The following is a 6506-nucleotide window of genomic DNA, read 5'->3' on the forward strand; positions in this document are numbered from 1 at the left end:
GGCATGTCAAGGCAAAGCCCTTGCCAAGCTCGGCTTTGCTTATCGCAGCCTTAATGAATTCCAAAGAGCAATAGAGTACAACAATAAACACCTCATCATTGCCAAGGAAGTTGGTGACAGGGCAGGGCAAGGGCAAGGCTATGGCATTCTCGGCAATATTTATTTACTTCTCGGCGAATACCAACGAGCACTAGAGTACAGCAAAAAAAGCCTCATCATTGCCAAAGAAGATGGTAACAGGGCAATGGAAGGCCAAGCCTATTCCGTTCTCGGCGCTACTTATCTCAAACTTAATGAGTTCGAACAAGCAATGGAGTGCCACAAGAAACAGCTGGGCATTGCCAATGAAGTCGGTGACAGAAGAGGAAAAGGACATGCCTATTTAAACATCGGCGACGTTCATAATTCCATCGGCGACGTGCCACGAGCAATGGAGTACTACAAGCAATCCCTGAGCAATGCCGAGGAAATCGGGGACAGGGATGGACAAGGACATGCCTATTGCCACCTCGGAGGTGGTTATGCACATCTCCACGACTTCAAGGAAGCAATAGAGTGTTACAAGCAACACCTGAAGATTGCCGAGGAAATCGGTGACAGGAAGGCAGAAGCGTGTGCCCATGTCGGTCTTGGTCGATCTTTTTTGTATTCATATTCCTTGAATGAGGCTTTAGAACATTTTAGATGCAGTGTAAAAGTCTATGACACTATTAGAGCCAGTTCTATCACGGAAGATGAATTGAAAATAAGTTTCCGTACGCAACATCAATTTGCCTATACTCATTTATGGTACGTTTTAGTAATGCTTGAAAGGAATGATGAGGCCTTATACGCTGCTGAGAGGGGACGGGCACAGGCTTTGCTCGATGCCTTAAAAGTAACTTATGGCCTTACATCACCTTCTCGCTGGTCAATTGAATCTGAAGAAGAAGTCAGAAATATTTCAAGGAAGACAACTGCTTTAACAGTTTTTCTGGCCCTTCATTCGAAAACAGTCAATATCTGGGTGTTGGGAAAAGAGGGCAACCCTATTCTTAGGCAAAAGGAGATACAAAATGGTTGTGAACACAAAGATTCCTTTACTCTCCTTTTAGACACTGTTTTGAAAAACATTAGGGATGGCGTCGGTATTAGGTGCGAAAACCGGTCAATGGATAAGCTGAGTGATGACTCAACTCCCTCAAGTACTCGAGACGACAATCAAACATCGGAGCCATCACAGGAGACCACCGACTTTTTACAGCCATTATATGACGCAGTTCTTGGTCCCATTGAAGACTTGCTTGATGGTGATGAACTAATTGTAGTCCCCGATGGTGCTTTGTGCTTAGCTCCCTGGGCAGCCTTAAGAGAATCGTTAAGAATCCGTATGGTTCCCTCACTGAGAAGTTTGGAAGTCATCACAAATTCGCCATGTGAATACCACAGTAAAAGTGGAGCCTTGATTGTCGGAGACCCATGTTTGGAGAAAGTTACAAATAAATGGGGCAACCCCATTTATGAGCAGCGGAAGTACGCAAGAATGGAAGTGGAGATGATTGGAGAAATTCTAGAGAGTCAACCTTTAACAGGTAAAGATGCAACCAAAGAAGCGGTACTTCAGAGAATCGCGTCAGTTGCTTTGGTTCACATCGCAGCCCACGGGAGGAAGGAGACTGGAGAAATTGTTTTGGCTCCAAACCCCCAATCGGGATCCAAGCCTCCTACGGAGGAGGACTATATTTTGAAAATGTCTGACATACAAGCTGTTAGGCTGAGAGCGAGGCTTGTTGTGCTCAGTTGCCCCCACAGTGGTCAAGGAAAGGTATCGCCTGAGGGTGTGGTCGGTATGGCGCGTGCTTTTTTGTTTGCTGGTGCTCGTTCCGTGCTGGCGGCGCTTTGGGCAATCGATGACGAAGCCACAATGATGTTTATGAAGTCTTTCTACCAACAACTTGGAAGTGGAGAAAGTGCAAGTGTTGCTCTTCAGAGGGCCATGAAATGTCTTCGAGACTCCCACGATTTTTCTGCCCCGAGGTACTGGGCTCCATTTGTTCTGATTGGTGATGATGTTAAGATTGAATTGAAGAAAAAACATTGAGAAAATCGTAAGTAGAGAGTTTTTATTACTTTTTTCTTGCTTTTCCTTATTAAGGGTCCTAGAAATAGAAGGCTGAAGAATGAAAGTCTGAACTATTATTTTCAACTCGAAATGTAAGAACATTGGCAGACTTGATAATTGCTGGTAAAAAGAGAAATATATACACAATAAGGATAGGTGTGGTAAGTATGTACCGTTAATGGATTCACACAATCACATGTTATTCCTACCCAGCAAATCGTTTAGAAATCATTCAAACACTAGATAACCCTTAATTTTCTCAATTCTTAATTAATTTAGGGACAATATATATGAAAGATACATTTTGCAATAAGCTGCCTTCGTTTTCTTAGAGTACTGTCTAGCTCTATATGTTGATCAATAATTAAGAGCTTCATGAAAAACAAATATGTCTAATATATTATTTGCCATTTTTCACATCATCATTCACCTCAATTGTTACTTTCTTTACAGGGATGAGCTGAAAGTTTGATGTCAACACAACTGCTGAAATAGGGTGTATATATCTGGATTTCCCCAAAGAAAGGAGTTCGTTATTTAATAGAGGAATGTCCGCAATGGGGCATTTGGTAAAAAAGCGTGCTTTCATTTTAGTCATTTTTTCAGAAGATATTGAATAGAGAAATTTAGAGCCACGCCAACGGCGAACGGCAAACGTCAGCAAATTCAAGTTAAGAATTTCTCAAAATAGAAAATATGCAGATAAAATGAATATAGCTCAAAGCAATTCTTATGGATAAAACTAACTTGAAACTAACAATTTTTGTAGATTTAATTAGCAGCAAACGAGAAGTAAAGGGAACACTTGGTCACGTGGTACAAATCCACGCTTTGCCGTAAACGTAACTCTAAATCTCTCTAATTAATACTCATCAAAAAAACGTTTTTAAATCAGTCACGGCTACACTTGTTAATTTTAAAATATATACACAATAAGGATAGGTGTACCGTAGTAACCGACGCTCACTAAACTTGCCTCAAAATGCGCGCGAGGAATAAACGAACAGTTACTCAAAACGTCAGGTGCTGATGTTTTATCGTCTAAAAAAATCTAAGAAACCTCAGAGGGGGGGGAGAACCCCCCCTTGTACATCCGAGGGTCAAGAATCCCAACGGGACGGAGACGAACCAATTAACTATTTACAAGCGTGGCCGAGGTTTCAGTAGAGTGATTCAGATTTTAATCAGATACCTTAAAAATTTTAAGTATGCACTGTAAGTATTTTGGTCACAATTCAGTGGTTTAAGGTTAAAAGGGTGTGTTACGTTTTCTATGATTGATCCCCGGTTTCTCAGAGCTAGTATTATTTCATGAAAAAATGAATATGTTCATGTCTTGTTGATCCTTTATGTATAAATTGGTGAACAGTACAAAATGCAGACTACAGATCATTGTTTTCAGGGTTAGAAAACAATGGGACTATCAGTGGCTTCATAGCTTAGTTGGTTAGAGCATCGAACCGGTATCGCGAGGTCACGGGTTCAAATCCCGTTGAAGTCCTGAATATTTTTTTCTTCCTTCTTACTCAATTATTGCATAAATTGCGTTCACAACTGCGAGTATCATTCTTCAGTTGATTTCATTTCCGCAGTTCTCATATATGATTTATTTCATATGCATTTGTCAATGGGACTATTGTTGTCACGTTCCCATTTGCATGGTGAAAACAATGTTTTGCACTGAGAGCAGTCTGCATTCTGTACTGATGTTATAAATTGGGACACACATTGTGTCACTTAATTAAAACTGCTTTTAAATTCAAGTAAAATGGGATTTCAGGGGCGAGTTTAACTTATATGGATAAATTATTAGCGTTTCAAACAAAGAGTAAACATTTTGCCTTCCATGTTTGGGAATAAATATGCTCGTATTTTTAAGAGTAAGTTTTGGACGATACATTGAATATTCTGCGCAGAGACGACAGCGAGTGACCGCTGGCGAATTGGACCGTCTAAGAATCATTAGAGTGACTTTTGCCTTATTTTAATAACCCTTTTTTGGGAAAAGCGTTGCCAGATAGTCCTTCCTTGCCTGCAAACAAAGGAAAAAGATTTATTTTCCTTCTCTATTAATTTTTCCACCACCACTTCCTTGTAGAGCTGAATCCGCCTCTGTCTCTGCACTCGTAGACTATTTTTTCTGCCGTTAAACTAGGTTTAACTCTTAATCTTGTTTCTTAATTAATTACTGCAAGTCATTTTAATCATAGAAAACGTTTTCGTGTACTATTGCGTTAATGGTCCAACAGCTTTAATTGATGTCGACTTGAAAGTATCCAAACAGTGGAAGAAATTAAATTAAGATTTTGGACACTCCAATAACTTAATGATGTTTTGTTATAATTGTGCTAGGTTGTAAAAGGTTGGGCTTTTTATCAAATAGATCAGTTCCAGAACACGTATACAGAAACGTTCTGAGGTTTGGCGTTAGGAAATAACAGTAATCGTTCAAGCTATCATCATTCTATCGAGAATCTGACCTATTTTTACTGGTTCTAGATCCCTTTTCTCTAGACCATTGACTTTTAGCCATTACTCAGTTATTTAAAGAAACTGCTCTAATTTAGGGATGTCACCATTAGAAAAAAAGGATAGGAGGTTGGGGGAAGGCAAACGCATTAGTAAGAAAAAAGTCTCCACACGCACCATGATCAAAAAAGCTGTTCGAGAAGGAAAAATAGATTTCCACCTCAGGGGTAAAAAGAAAACTTTCATAGACCTCCCAAGAATTCAACCCAGCCCCTTTACTTTCCTAATCGTTCATCCCTTATACCGCCGCATGTAACGGAATCCGGAATCCGGGAAAAATTTGCATGTGGAATCCGGAATCCTGGGTTTTGGAGTCCGGAGTACAGCTCAAAGAATCCAGAATGTCACTAGCAATTGGAATTGAGAATCCAAGTTCCACTGACAAAGACTGGAATGGAGTACCCGCAATCCGGAATCCGTGACGTGGAATCCAGAATCCCAGACTATCGTGGATTCTCTTACATGGGGTGACTTATAGGTCGGCTTGTTGAACTGCTTCTACTTGATCCCAACACGTAGCACGATACAATGTTTAGTTTCTGATGTTGCCTTCAGATAAGTAATGTTGTATTAAACCTGAAGAAAACGAGATGTTAACTGTGATTGTTGATCTCTTCATGCCTTAAACCATTTTAAAACAACTTCTCTTTGAATTGGAATAGTCAATATTTGGTTAACAAACCACTCTCCCCTCAGAGGCCTAAAAATGTTCGATTCTAGGAAGTTTTTCACATATTTTAAGGCAAGTGTCTGGTTCTGTCATCATCCCGCTAGGTTAATCGGTTTCAAGCAAGAAAACCCAACTTTCATGCAGAAGTTTGATGAAAACAATTTGACCTCGTTTCGCCATACAACGTCATAAGAAGCATAAAGGCACCAAAAACTCATTCCATTATATTTTCAAAGAGCACCATGGTAGTGACCCACCACCGTGTCACGGGTCTCTTGGCAGTCAAATGACACAGTAAAACAAAAACGTGTTCAAACAAATTTTTCGACATCCCGGGACGTTCCTTTTAACACAGCAAAGGAAACTTTTGTCCATATTTATCAAAACTAGAATTTCATCGTTAATTCAAGCAACCTTGCCACTTTCAATTGAAGCAGCACCTATCTAGGTTTCTGTGCAACTCTTCGTCGCAGTGTGAACGGGTAACGGGTATTCGAACCGTGGCGTTAATAAAAGAGTAGAAGGGAGGACTGAAACCGAAAAAAACGGAAGTAAATATTAAGCGGAAGTTAGGATTGGGAATTATTTCGCCAATCCCTCTCGGGCCAACTACTCCAGACTCGTACCCAGTCGCTATTTATTTATCCCCGCGCGCCTCAATCTTCTCTCCAATCTCCAATCTTCTTTTATCCCAAAAAGACATAAACAGTGAATGGTGGGATTGTAAACATGTATAGATTTTCCTCTCCAGGCATGGGCAAAGTCAAGTTTCAGTACACACCTGGTCAATCGTGAAGCACGCACTACTGTAAATTTTAATCATATTTCCAAACATGGTCATGTTCACCAGTGCCTATATTGAACACCTATTGAATGAGATTTTGTGATATCCGGAATAATCAAAGGTCTAGGAGTTGCCAGCCAAGCCGAAGGCTGAGGCTTATAACACTTACCGGGACCTAGATTATTCCGGGTATTACAAAAAGTTAAACTAATCACACATTGTTTTGAAGAAAATAACAACACACCGTCGCACGGAACATAGTTTGACATTGCTCTTGGAAATCATGCATTGTGCGCGCAAACTGCAGACAAGTCAGTGATCTGCCAGCAGATAATTAACTAATCTGTAGGTTGCGCTTATTTTTAAAATAAACTGTAGGCTCTTAGCCAATGAGAAGGCACTCACTAAGTACAACGTCTAAT

General features: G+C 40.3%; 1 protein-coding gene across 2 annotated transcripts in view; it reads left to right on the plus strand.

Annotated features, from left to right (window-relative positions):
* LOC140944987 (L-asparaginase-like) overlaps positions 1 to 6506 on the plus strand; it is a 255222-nt gene that overhangs the window by 122091 nt on the left and 126625 nt on the right. The gene's annotated exons all lie outside the window — the stretch shown is intronic.

This window comes from Porites lutea, chromosome 7 (genome assembly GCF_958299795.1).
Source record: "Porites lutea chromosome 7, jaPorLute2.1, whole genome shotgun sequence".
In the NCBI taxonomy this organism is placed as follows: domain Eukaryota; kingdom Metazoa; phylum Cnidaria; class Anthozoa; order Scleractinia; family Poritidae; genus Porites; species Porites lutea.